We start from the raw sequence: 14284 nt of genomic DNA, 5'->3' as shown, positions 1-14284 counted from the left end.
GAAATACCTAATGTAGATGATGGGTTGATGGATGCAGCAAATCACCATGGCACGTGTATAGCTATGTAACAAACCTGCATGTTCTGTACATGAGTCCCAGAACTTAAAGTATAATAAAAAAAGTCAAAACAGTCAAAAACAACGATAGATACAATAAGTTTTTAAGAAATACATAATATAAAAATATGTAAATAGTAAAATAAGTGATAAAAATTATGTGAGGAAGAGGTACAAGCCTAATGTTTCTGTATGCAACAGAATTTAATTTATCAGTGTAAGATAGTCTACTACACTTATGAGATGTTTTATTTCAGTCCTAGGTAAATCCAAAAGAAAAAACTAGCAGATACACAAACAATAAAGAAAAGGGAATAAAAACTTAGCATTACAAAAAAATAAAATAAAATAAATGCCCCCTCTATGGGTGAGCACCAGCTCAATTTGATCTGGATTTCCTTTCTGCTCTAACAGGACAGCACTGAGATCAAGATCTAACAATTGTTGTGTTCTGCCTCCCTCAGTGCTCATAGATGCCCTCTGTACCATGCTGCTGTGCCTGCCACTACCAGTGAGGGAGGGAGAGGCGGTATGGTGATTCCGGACTGTTTTTTCTATCGCTTTAGTACTTCTTTTAGCTATATGAAGTTAAAACCAGGTACTGTGTGTACTCACATGCTTTTTAGTTCTTATGAAGGTGTTTTCTTTCTGTGTAGGTAGGTGTTAACTTGATCTTCTTGTTGGGGGGAGGGGACAATCAGTGGAGCTTTCTATTCCATCATCTTGCTCTGCCTTTCCCCTCTGTGTCTTTGTATCCAAGTTTCCCTCTTCTAAGGACACCAGTCATATTGGATTTAGAGTCCATGGTAATCCAACAAGCCTTCACCTAACTATATCTACAGATACCCTATTTGTATATACGGTCACATTGATAACATTTAGGGTTTTGTACTTGAGGGAACAAAATTCAATCCACAACAGTGTACATGTGCGAAGTTTCTCTGGTTTCTATTAAGCTTTAGTCTGCAATCTAGACTCTAAGACAAACAATCAGACATCCCTTTGCCTCAATCTGGCAATGTTCGTCATCTAGGCTTCTGGGCAGGTTGTCTTATTTAGCTTTTAGTAAACTACTTTAAGATTTGCATTTTAATTTTAGTGTTACTTAGAAGCATTTGAAAATTAATCATTCCAGTTTTCTTAAAACCTTCCTTTCTCTAGCATTTCCAAATCTGTGTTTCTTCCCGAGTTGCCTTCCATCTTTCCAACCATCTCCTTCAAGTCTCCATCTGTCTAAGTGTTCCCTCCAAGACCACCCGAGTTTTCATGACCCACTACAAGTGCTCACAGGACCCATCATATAGTCCTACTTGTAGCTAAGATTTATCATAGTGAAGGGATACAAAATACAGTCAGCAAAATGGGAGGGTACATAGAGACTAGTCCAGAGGAAACAAAGTGCAAGCCCCCAGCAATCTTCTAATTATGGAGTCACACAGGGCATACTTAATTCCTACTGTAAGGAATTGTGACAACATATATGTAGTATCACATATCAGGGAAGCTCATCAGAGTTTTAAATTAGGGCCTGGTTTTGTAGACAACCTCTGCCTGGCATGCATTCAGCACAAACCACATTGTCTGCAAACAATAGGCACAGTGAGCCACTCTTACTGAGAGGAAACTTCCTATCAGTGTGAGTAACTGTTTACCAGCCTGGGGCCAACCCTCAAGCAGACCCTTCTAAGGATCAGACAAGCTGTGTTAGCTCTCTTCTCCACTTCACCATTTCCCTTCTCTTCTTGCCATTCCCTTGGGCTCTTCCTAAATGTTTATTTCTCCACATGAATTAAATAATTCATTAATAGTTAAGTAACATTTAAAGTAAACTTTTATTGAATGGTGGGCATTACTTGAGATAATAATTTGTTTATGATAAGATATATTTTCATTTTTGACATGGTGAGAAAATTGACAGACAACAGAGGCATATCCTGTGTTTGATATGTAGGAAGTCTTGATATTATCCAAATAGAAAAAGAGGAAGTCAAACTATCTCCTTGCTGATAATATATTTCTATCTAGAAAACCCCATAGTCTCTGCCCAAAGGCTCCTAGAACTGATAAACAATTTCAGTGAAGTTTCAGAGTATCAAATCAATGCACAAAAATTAGAAGCATCTCTATAGACCAGTAGCATCCAAGCTGAGGGCAAAATCAAGAATGCAATTATATTCGTAACAGCAAAAAAAATAAAAAATAAAAAATAACATACCTAGGAACACAGCTAATCAGAGAGGTAAAACATCTCTGCAAAAAGGATTACAAAACACTGCTCAAAGAAATCAGAGATGACAGCTGGGTGTGGTGGCTCATGCCTGTATTACCAGCACTTTGGGAGGCCAAGGTGGGTGGATGCCCTGAGGGCAGGAGTTTGAGACCAGCCTGGCCAATATGATAAAACCCCACCTCTACTAAAAATACAAAAATTAGCCTAGTGTGGTGGTGCACACCTGTAAATCCAGCTGCTCAGGAGGCTGAGGCAGGAGAATTGCTTGAACCTGGAAGACGGAGGTTGCAGTGATCCAAGATAGTGCCACTGCACACTCCAGCCTGGGAGACAGAGTGAGACTCTTTCTCAAAAAATAAAGAAATAAATAAAGAAAAAAAGGAATCAGCGATGACACAAACAAATCAAACAAATGTAGAAACATTCCATGCTCACGGATAGAAAGACTCAACATTGTTAAAATGACCATGTTACCAAAAGCAATTTACAGATTTAGTGCTATTTCTCTCAGGTCAGCAATGTCATTTTTCACAGAATTAGAAAAAAAGATTCTAAAATTCATATGGAACCAAAAAGGAAACTGAATAGCTAAAGGTATCCTAAGCAAAAAGAACAAAGCCAGAGACATCACACTACTGGACTTCAAACTATACTGCAAGGCTACAGTAACCCAAACAACCCGATACTGATACAAAAGCAGACACATAGACCAATGGAATAGGTTAGGAAACCCAGAAATAAAGCCACATACCTGCAACCATCTGGTCTTTGACAAAAATGACAAAAACGAGAACAGAGAAAGGATTCCTTAAGTCAATAAACAGTGTTGAGATTACAGGCTAGCCATATGCAGAAGATTAAAACTGGGCCCCTTCCTTTCACCACAGACAAAACTCAATTTAAGATGGATTAAAGACTTACATGTAAGACCTAAAACTATAAAAACCTTAGAAGAAAACCTAGAAAATACCATTCAGGACATAGGTCTTGGAAAAGATTTCAGGACAAAGTCTCCAAAAGCAATTGCAATGAAAAAAATATTTATAGATAAATAGGACCCAATTAAATGACTTCTACACAGCAAAAGAAACTATCAACAGAGTAAACAGACAACCTCCAGAATGGGAGAAAATATGGACAAACTATGCACCTGACAAAGTTCCAATATCCAGAATCTATAGAGAACTTAAACCAATCAGCAAGCAAGAGGATCCAAGATGGCCAAATAGGAACAGCTCTGGATTGCAGTTCCTAGTGTAAACGCAGAGGGTGAGTGATCACCAAATTTCCAAACAAATTTTTACTGCCAGGAGATTTCTGGGCAGAAAAGTGCCACAAGTCATCAGCATGGCTGTTTCAGCTGGCACAGTGGGTCTCCCCACAAAAACTCACACAAATCCGGGCACCATTTCAATAGGTGACTGGAATGTCTAAGAGACAGAGCCACCCATTCAACTGACAGAAAGGGGCCTGAAACAGCGAGCCAGGTGATCTGGCTCAGCTGGTCCCACCCCCACAAAGACCGGCAATCTGAAACCCTCTGGATTGAGAGTTTCACAGCAAGCAAAGCTGGACCAGGGATGGTCCAGCTCTGTGGGAGGAAGGCCGTCCACCATTACCAAGGCAGTCTGCCATTACAAAGGCAGTCTGCCATTATTGAAGCAGTCCGCCATTACAGAGGCAGTCCGCCATTACTGAGGCAGACCGCCATTACTGAGGCAGACCACCATTACTGAGGCAGACCGCCATTACCAAGGCAGACCGCCATTACCAAGGCAGACTGCCATTACCAAGGCAGTTCTAACTACACCCCTATAAACAAAACTGAAAGGAAGTTCACACAGCAGCTGGGCAGAGCCCAAGGCAACTCAGCAACGCCTCTGTTTGGCAGACTGTGACTAGGCTACCTCCTCGCTGGGCTGGGCATCTCTGAAAAAAGGCAGCATAATGGCAGAAACTTATTAATGAAGCCCCACCTTCCTGGGACAGAACACCTGGGAAAAAAAGGCATTTATGAGTTCCACTGCAGGAGACTTAAATGTACCTGCCCAACTGCTCTGAACAGAACAACGGAGCTCACAGCTCAGCACTTGAGCTCCTATAGGGGTCAGACTGTCTCCTCAAGCAGCTTCCCGAACCTTGCATAACCAAAGAGACGCCTCATAAAGGAGAGCTAAGGCTGACCTCTGGCGGGTATCCTTCTTGGACAAAGATAACAGAAGAAGAAACTGGCAGCAACCCTTACTGTTCTGCAGCCACTGCAGGTGATCCCTAGGCAAGAAGGGTCTGGAGTGGGCCTCCAGCAGTCCTACAAGAGGGGGCCTGACTGTTAGAAGGAAAACTAAGAAAGAAATAACTTCATCAGCAACAAGAAGGACGTCCACTCAGAGACTCCATTTGAAAGTCACCAACCACAAAACCACAGGTAGATAAATCCACAAAGATGGGAAGAAACCAGTGCAAAAAAGATGAAAATACCCAAAACCAGAACACCTCTCCTCCTCCAAGGGATCACAACTCCTTACCAGCAAGGGAAAAAAGCTGGATGGAGAATGAGTCTGATGAATTGACAGAAACAGGCTTCAGAAGATGGATAATAACAAACTTCTCTGAGCTAAAAGATCATGTTCTAACCCAATGCAAAGAAACTAAGAACCTTGAAAAAAGGTTTGATGAAATGCTAATGAGAATAAACAGCTTAGAGAGGAATATAAATGAATTGATGGCAGAAAAACACAACACAAGAACTTCACAAAATACACGCAAGCTTCAATAGCTTAATCGACCAAGCAGAAAAAAGGATATCAGAGACTGAAGATCAACTCAATGAAATAAAATGAGAAGGCAAGATTAGAGAAAAAAGAATAAGAAGACATGAATAAAGCCTTCAAGAAATATGGGATTATGTAAAAAGACCTAATCTACGTTTGATAGGTGTACCTGAATGTGACAGAGAGAATGAATCCAAGCTGGAAAACACTTTTCAGGATATTATCCAGGAGAACTTCCCCAACCTAGCAAGGCAGGCCAACATTCAAGTCCAGGAAATACGGAGAACACTACAAAGATACTCCTGAAGAAGAGCAACCCCAAGGTACATAATCATCAGATTCACCAGGGTTGAAATGAAGGGAAAAATGCTAAGGGCAGCCAGAGAGAAAGTTCAGGTTACCCACAAAGGGAAGCCCATCAGACTCACAGCAGCTCTCTCGGCAGAAACCCTACAAGCCAGAAGAGTGTGGGGACCAATATTCAACATCCTTAAAGAAAAGAACTTTCAACCTAGAATTTCATATCCAGCCAAACTAAGCTTCATAAGCAAAGGAGAAATAAAATCTTTTATGAACAAGCAATTGCTCAGAGATTTCATCACCACCAGGCCTGCTTTAAAAGAGCTCCTGAAAGAAGCACTAAACATAAAAAGGAACAACCAGTACCAGCCACTCCAAAAATGTACCAAATGGTAAAAAGCATCAACACAATGAAGAAACTGTGTCAACCAATGGGTGAAACAACCAGCTGGCATCAAAATGGCAGGATCAAATTCACACATAACAATATTGACCTTAAAGGTAAATGGGCTAAATGCCCCAATCAAAAGACACAGACTGGCAAATTGGATAAAAAGCCAAAGCCCATCAGTGTGCTGTATTCAGGAAACTCATCTCACATGCAAGGATACACATAGGCTCAACATAAAGGGAAGGAGAAAGATCTACCAAGCAAATGGAGAGCAAAAAAAGCAGGAGTTGCAATTCTAGTCTCTGATAAAATAGACTTTAAGCCAACAAAGATCAAAAGAGACAAAGAAGGGCAAAACATAATGGTAAAAGTATCAATGCAACCAGAAGACCTAATGATCCTAAATATATACACGCCCCATACAGGAGCAACCAGATACATAAAGCAAGTTCTTAATGACCTACAAAGAGGTTTAGACTACTGCACAATAATAGTGGGAGAATTTAACACTCCACCATTAATATTAGAAAGATCAACAACACAGAAAATTAACAAGGATATCCAGGACTTGAACTCAGTCCTGGACCAAGCAAACCTGATAGACATTCCACCCCAAATCCACAGAATATACATTCTTCTCAGCACTGCACGGCTCCTACTCTAAAATTGAGCACATAATTGGAAGTAAATCACTCCTCAGCAAATGCAAAGGAATGGAAATCATAACAAACAGTCTCTCAGACCACAGTGCAATCAAATTAGAACTCAGAATTCAGAAATTAACTCAGAACGGCACAACTTCATGGTAACTGAACAACTGGCTCTTGAATGCTGACTGGATAAACAATGAAATGAAGGCAGAAATAAAGATGTTCTTCAAAACTAATGAGAATGAAGACACGACATAGCAGAATCTCTGGGACACATTTAAAGCAGTGTCTAGAGGAAAATTTATAGCAATAAATGCCCACATGAGAAGCAAAGAAAGATCTAAAATTGACACCCTATGGTCAAAACTGAAAGAGCTAGAGGAGCAAGATCAAAGAAACTCAAAAGCTAGCAGAATACAAGAAACAACTAAGATCAGAGCAGAACTGAAGGAGATAGAAACACAAAAAACCCTTTAAAAATTAATAAACCCAGGAGCTGGTTTTTTGAAAAGATCAACAAAATAGATAGACCACTAGCCAGATTAATAAAAAAGAAAAGAGAGAAGAATCAAATGGTCAATAAAAAATGATAAAGGGGATATCACCACAGATTCCACAGAAATACAAACCACCATCAGAGATTACTACAAACAGCACTATGCACATAAACCAGTAAACCTGGAATAAATGGATAAATTCCTGGACACTCACACCCTCCCAAGCCTAAACCAGGAAGAAGTCGAAACCCTGAATAGACCAATAACAAGGGTAAAGATGAGGCAGCAATTAATAGCTTAACAACCAAAAAAAGCCCAGGTCCAGATGGGTTCCCAGCTAAATTCAACCAGGCATACAAAGAGGAGCAGGTACACTCCTTCTGAAACTATTCCAAACAACCCAAAAAGAGGGAATCCTCCCCAAATCTTTTTATGAGACCAATATCATCCTGATACCAAAATCCAGCAGAGACTCAACAAGAAAAGAAAACTTCAGACCAATATCCATGATGAACATAGATGCAAAAATCTTCAATAAAATACTGGCAAACTGATTGCAACAGCACATCAAAAAGCTTATCCATCACAATCAAGTATGTTTCATCCCAGGGATGCAAGACTGGTTCAACATATGCAAGTCTATAAATGTAATTCACCACATAAACAGAACCAAAGACAAAAAACACATGATCATCTCAGTGGATGTAGGGAAGGAGTTCAATAAATTTCAACAGCCTTTTATGCTAAAAACTCTCAATAAACTAGGTATTAACGGAATGTATCTCAAAATAATAAAAGCTATTTATGACAAGCCCACAGCCAATATCATACTGAATGGGCAAAAACTGGAAGCATTCCCTTTGAAATCTGGCACTAGATAAGAATGCCCTCTCTCACCACTCCTATTCAATATAGTACTGGAACTTCTAGCCAGAGCAATCAGGCAAGAAAAATAAAGGGTATTCATTTAGGAAAGAAGAAAGTCAAAGTGTCGCTATTTGCAGATGACATGATTGTATATTTAGAAGACCCTATTGTCTCATCCCAAAATCTCCTGAAACTGATAAGCAACTTCAGCAAAGTCTCAGGATACAAAATCAATGTGCAAAAATCACAAGCAATCCTATACACATATAACAGACTTAAAGACAGCCAAATCAAGAATGAACAGCCATTCACAATTGCTACAAAGAGAATAAAATACCTGGGAATACAACTAACAAGGAACGTAAAGGACCTCTTCAAGGAGAACTACAAACCACTGCTCAATGAAATAAGAGAGGACACAAACAGATGGAAAAACATTCTATGCTCATAGTTAGGAAGAATTAATATCGTGAAAATGGTCATACTGCCCAAAGTAATTTACAGATTCAATGCTATCCCCATCAAGCTACCAATGACTATCTTCACAGAACTGGAAAAAATCACCTTAAACTTCATATGGAACCAAAAGAGAGCCCACATAGCCAAGTCAATTCTAAACAAAAAGAACAAAGCTGGAGGTGTCATGCTACCTGACTTCAAACTATACTACAAGGCTGCAGTAATCAAAACAGCATGGTAGTGGTACCAAAACAGAGATATAGACCAATGGAACAGAACAGAGGCCTCATAGGCAATGCCACACATCTACAACCATCTGATCTTTGACAAACCTGACAAACCTGACAAAAACAAGCAATGGGGAAAGGATTCCCTGTTTAATGAATGGTGTTGGCAGAACTGGCTAGCCATGTGCAGAAAACAGAAATTGGACCCCTTCCTGACACCTAACACTAAAATTAACTCTAGATGGATTAAAACTTAAACATAATACCTAACACCATAAAAACCTTACAAGAAAACCTAGGCAAAACCATTCAGGACATAGGCATAGGCAAGGACTTTATAACTAAAACACCAAAAGCATTGGCAACAAAAACCAAAAGAAACAAATGAGATCTAATTAAACTCCAGAGCTTCTGCACAGCAAAAGAAACAATCACTAAAGGGAGCTGGCAGTCAACAGAATGGGAAAAAATTTTTGGAATCTACCCATCTGACAAAGGATTTATATCCAAAATCTACAAAGAACTAAAAGATTTACAAGAAAAAAGCAAACAAACTCATTCAAAAGTGGGCAAAGGATATGAACAGACACTTTTCAAAAGAAGACATTTATGAGGCCAATAAATATGAAAAAGTACTCATCACTGGTCATTAGAGAAATGCAAATCAAAACTACATTGAGATATCATCTCACACCAGTTAGAATGGTGATCATTAAAAAATCTGGGGACAACAGATGCTGGAGAGGATGTGGAGAAATAGGAACACTTTTGCATTGTTGGTGGGAGTGTAAATTAGTTCGACCATTGTGGAAGACAGTGTGGTGATTCTTCAAGGACCTAGAAATAGAAATTCCATTTGCCCCAGCAATCCCATTGTTGAGTATATATCCAAAGGATCATAAATTGTTCTATTATAAGGACACATACACATGTATGTTCATTGCAGCACTGTTTACAATAGCAAAGACCTGGAACCAACCCAAATGCCCATCGATGATCAACTGGACAGGGAAAATGTGGCACATATACACCATGGAATACTATGCAGTCATAAAAAATGATGAATTTGTGTCCTTTATAAGAACATGGATGAACCTGGAAACCATTCTCAACAAACTGACACAGAAACAGAGAATCAAGCACCACGTGTCCTCACTCATAGGGAGGTGTTGAACAATGAGAACACATGGACACGGGGAGGGGAGCATCACACACTGAGGTCTGTGTGTGGGAGGGGATTAGGGGAGGAACAGCGGGGTGTATGGAGGTTGGGGAGGGATAACATGGGGAGAAATGCCAGATATAGGTGAAGGGGATGGAGGCAGCAAACCACATTGCCATGTATGTACCTATGCAACAATCCTGCATGTTCTTTACATGTACCCCTGAACCTAAAATGCAGTAAAATACACACACACACACGCACAAATCAGCAAGCACAAAACAAGCAATCTTGTTCAAATCGGTAAAGGACATGAACAGATATTGCTCAAGATGACATTTCTCAAAAGATGACATACATGCAGCCAACAAACAAACATGAAAAATGCATCACTAAGCATTAGAGAAATGCAACTCAAAACTACAGTGAGGTGCCATATTCCATGCCAGTCAGAATATCTATTATTAAAGTCAGAAAGTTACAGATGCTGGCAAGGCTGTGGAGAAAAGGGAATGCTTATATACTTTTTGGTGAGAAATGTAAATTAGTTCAGCCACTGTGGAAAGCAGTTGATTTCTCAAAGAACTTAAACTACTGTTTGACCAAGCGATACCATTATTGAGTATATGCCTATATTAGTACATTCTCACATCGCTATAAAGAAATACGTGAAACTGGGTAATTTAAGAAAAGAGGTTTAATTGGCTTATAGTTCTGCAGGCTACACAGGAAGCATGATGCTGGCCTCTGCTTCTGGGGAGGTCTCAGGAAACTTTCAATCATGGTGGAAGACAAAATGTAAGCAAGGCACATGTTACAGGGCCAGAGCAGAAGGAAAAGAGTGAGGGGGGAGGTACTACACACTGTTAAACAACCAGATCTCATGAGAACTCGCTATCACGAGAACAGCACTAAAGGGATGGTGCTAAATCATTCATAAGAAGCCTGCTCCCACAATCCAATCTCCTCCTGCCAGGCCATCCTCTAACACTGGGGATGACAATTTGACATGAGATTTGGGTGGAAACACAAATCTAAACTATATCAATATCCAAAGGAATAGAAATTGTTCTACCATAAAGACACATACACTTGTGTGTTTGTAACAGGACTCCTCACAATAGCAAAGACATGGAATCAGCCTAGATGCCCATTAACACTGGACTGAATAAAGAAAATGGTACATATGCATCATAGAACACTACACAGATATAATAATGAATACAATCATGTCCTTGCAGCAACATGGAAGTAGCTGGAGGCCCTTCTCCTAAGGAAATTACCACAGCAACAGGAAACCAAACACTACATGTTCTCACTTGTAAGTGGGAGCTAAACACTGAGGGCACATGGACACAAAGAGAGGAACAATCAATACTGGAGCTTACTTGAATGTGGAGGGTAGAAGGGTGAGGGCCACAAAGCTACCTGTTGGGTGCTCTGCTCACTACTTGGGTGATGAAACCATGTGTACACCAAACCCCAGCGACACACAATTTATCCATGAAACAAACCTGTACATATACACCCTGAACCTAAAAGTTGAAAAAGGAGAAAAAAAAAGGTTTGATTATGTATAGGTTCCCCACATTTCTTAGGCTTATTCCTATGTGTTTAATCGTTTTAACTTAGTTCTATAAACGTGATCTTTTCTTCCATTTTATGTTAATCATTGTTTTTAATCTGTTTTTTAAAAAAATGTTAATTTCCATGAAGCTCCAACTTGTCACATTTCTGAAGTTGGTATTAGTAAATATGATACCAAAATAATTTGCATAAAATTAGTATACATATGTAGAAATTATTGCAAATAACATACGAAGTTATTTCTTCTTGTTATACCTATTTTTTCTTCTATTTAACTGTTTTAACTGGTACATTAAGAACCATATTAAACAGTACTAGTTATTCAGAAGGCTGAGAAGGTAGGATTGTTTGAGCCTCGGAGTATAAGACTGGCCTGAACAGTATAGTGAGACCCATCTCTAAAAAAGAGATTAAAAATAGTACTACTAATATCAAATCTAGCATTAGTACTAGTCAGTATCAGATTACTTTTGGTTTTTCACTCTAATCCAGGCTTACTGCTTTGGGCACAGGAATCTGATTAGAAACACATATAACTTGCTAGACATTAAAGTCTGCTATATTCTCATATGTACATAGGTCAGCATGTGAACATACTATTCTACACAGTTATTTTCTCCTGTATTACATTGGCAATTATTGAACTTTATAATAAGGTTTGGCATCTATAATCTAATTACTTCTTGGGAATGGTTGTTGAATTTTTTTTAAATACCTTTTACGTTGTAATGATTATATGTTTTCTCCTTGGGACTATTAATAAAGTGAATCATTGAACCATCCTGAATTCCATTTAACTGATTGTATTGTTGATACTACTCCTGTTGTTACTACTATTGATACTATTATACCCAACAAAATCTAGTTTATATGCATGGTCCTAGTGGGCCTCCTAATATTTGACGTTGATTTAGAGAATTGATACCCAAAGCAATTTTTTCTTAATATTAATAGCAAACAGGTGATTGCTACATAATTCCATAGCTAGCCCTTTGAAAAAGATATTTTTCTTATGTAAATCAAAACATTATACCCCCCAAATTAAGAACTCTTTGGTATTGTCTAACACCCAATCTGTATTTAAATATCCCGAATTGTCTCAAAATGTATTGTTTGAATTAAGATCTAAACAAAGTTTTTGCATTTTGTTTGCCTGTTACTTTCTTAGCTATGTAACTTGGCTCTGGGTGCTATTGTAAATAGCACAAGTAGGAACTGATTTTGAGGCAGGTGGTCTGAGGCTAACTTCATATGACTAGCAAGAAGCCTACAGGAATGCCTTGAGCCCCACAAGAAATACAGCTGTCTTTCCAGATTAAAGTCCTGGCCTACAGACTTGGCTAGGAAACAAGAAAAATAGGAACAGCCACCAAGGTCAAGTCAGTCACACTGGAAAGGTTTGCCTATTTGGAATGGAGCCTTAACCAAAGCTCAAACATGCTTTTCCCGTTATCTTCCCCCAAGCCGTCCTTTGCCAAGGGAATGGCTACATACCCGAGTCAGTTCAGGTCAGTGCTGGAGCATCACAGGGCCCTGCTTTCTAAGTCCTAATCAGCCTGACCAAGTAGAAACAGCTGTTCATTATGAGCAATGAAGAAAGATGCTTCCATGATCCACCAACTGCTCTTGTACTAAAATTTGAGGTTCTGGGCCCTGGCAAGGCCCAAAGACTTAATCTGGCTCCTTATTAGTTTTGTTCCCAGCCACCAGAATTTGGCTCTCGACACATCTGGCCAATGGATCAAGATCTTACAAGACATTAATATTAGTTAGCTGATATGGTTTTCCTCACCCAAATCTCATCTTGAATTGTAGTTCCCATAATCTTCATGTGTCGTAAGAGGGGCCCAGTCAGAGGTAATTGAATCACGGGAGGGTTACCTCTATGCTATTCTCCTAATAGTGAGTTCTTATGAGAGCTGATGGTTTTATAAGCTTCTCCCACCTTCTCTCTGCACTTCTCCTTGCTGCTGCCATGTGAAGAAGGATGTGTTTTTGTCCCCTTCTGCCATGATTGTAAGTTTCCTGAAGCCTCCACAGCCCTGCAGAACTGTGAGTCAATTAGATTCCTTTCCTTTATAAATTAGCCAGTCTAAGGTATTTCTTTATAGTTCTTCATAGCAGCATGAGAATGGACTAATACATTAGCCTTTAACTATTTTTTTTTTTAAACTCGTGTTCTGTCACCCAGGCTAGAATGCTGTGTTGTGATCATGGCTTACTATAGCCTCAACTTCCTGGGCTCAACAATCCTCCCACCTCAGCCTTTTGAGTAGCTGGGACTACAGACATGCACCACCATGGCTGGTCAATTTTGTGTGTGTTTGTGTGTGTGTAGATGGGGTCTACACTATGTTGTCTAGGCTGGTCTGGACCTCCTGGGCTCAAGTGATCCTGTCACCTCAGCTTCTCCAAGTGCTGGCATTATAGGCATGAGCAATGGGCCTAGCACCTTCAACTTTTGTGTCTATTCCTAAATTAGGAAATCAACCAAGGAATAACACAGAAGTCAGATGGAGTTAAACACCTTAATTTCATTCCTGGCAACTAGATTGGAGAACACAGTTGATACATGTGGTCCTAACAAGCCTCTTGAGATTTCACATGATACAGACACCTGCCACCCAGTCACGGACCCTGCAGGACATCCCAGCCTTCTTTACAGGGTCAGCTGGGCCCTGCCAGTGCCCCACAAGAGGGAGCAGGACACAACACACATCCTGTGGGCTGGGGTAGCCTAGGAAAGAATGATTACCATGGTGATCAGCCACACAGGCTCGGCTCATTATCCTAACAAGGTGGTACCCCTCTACTCTTCTTCTGAGTCACAGCAAAGTTCGTAAGGAAGAGAGTTGAAAGTGCTCCTCATATACTTCTGGAGAGCAGAACAGAATGTCCGTCCCTTCTCTATGTAAAAATGTGAGGAATGTGGGTAAGAGTAACAGGATGTCTCCTTTAGGGGAAATACAACCTAAAAGGGGAACTGGACAGTGACACGTTTGGACAAGTCTTTTCAGTTACTAGGTGTACACGCACAAAACTGTTAAGGAAAATAATCTCCCCAGGATCACCCAGCTAGTGAATGT

The sequence above is a fragment of the Sapajus apella genome, unplaced genomic scaffold (assembly GCF_009761245.1).
Source record: "Sapajus apella isolate SASKATOON/1434 unplaced genomic scaffold, GSC_monkey_1.0 scaffold5, whole genome shotgun sequence".
Lineage (NCBI taxonomy): Eukaryota > Metazoa > Chordata > Mammalia > Primates > Cebidae > Sapajus > Sapajus apella.
The sequence above is the reverse complement of the archived record's forward strand: the minus strand, read 5'-3'. Positions refer to the sequence as shown.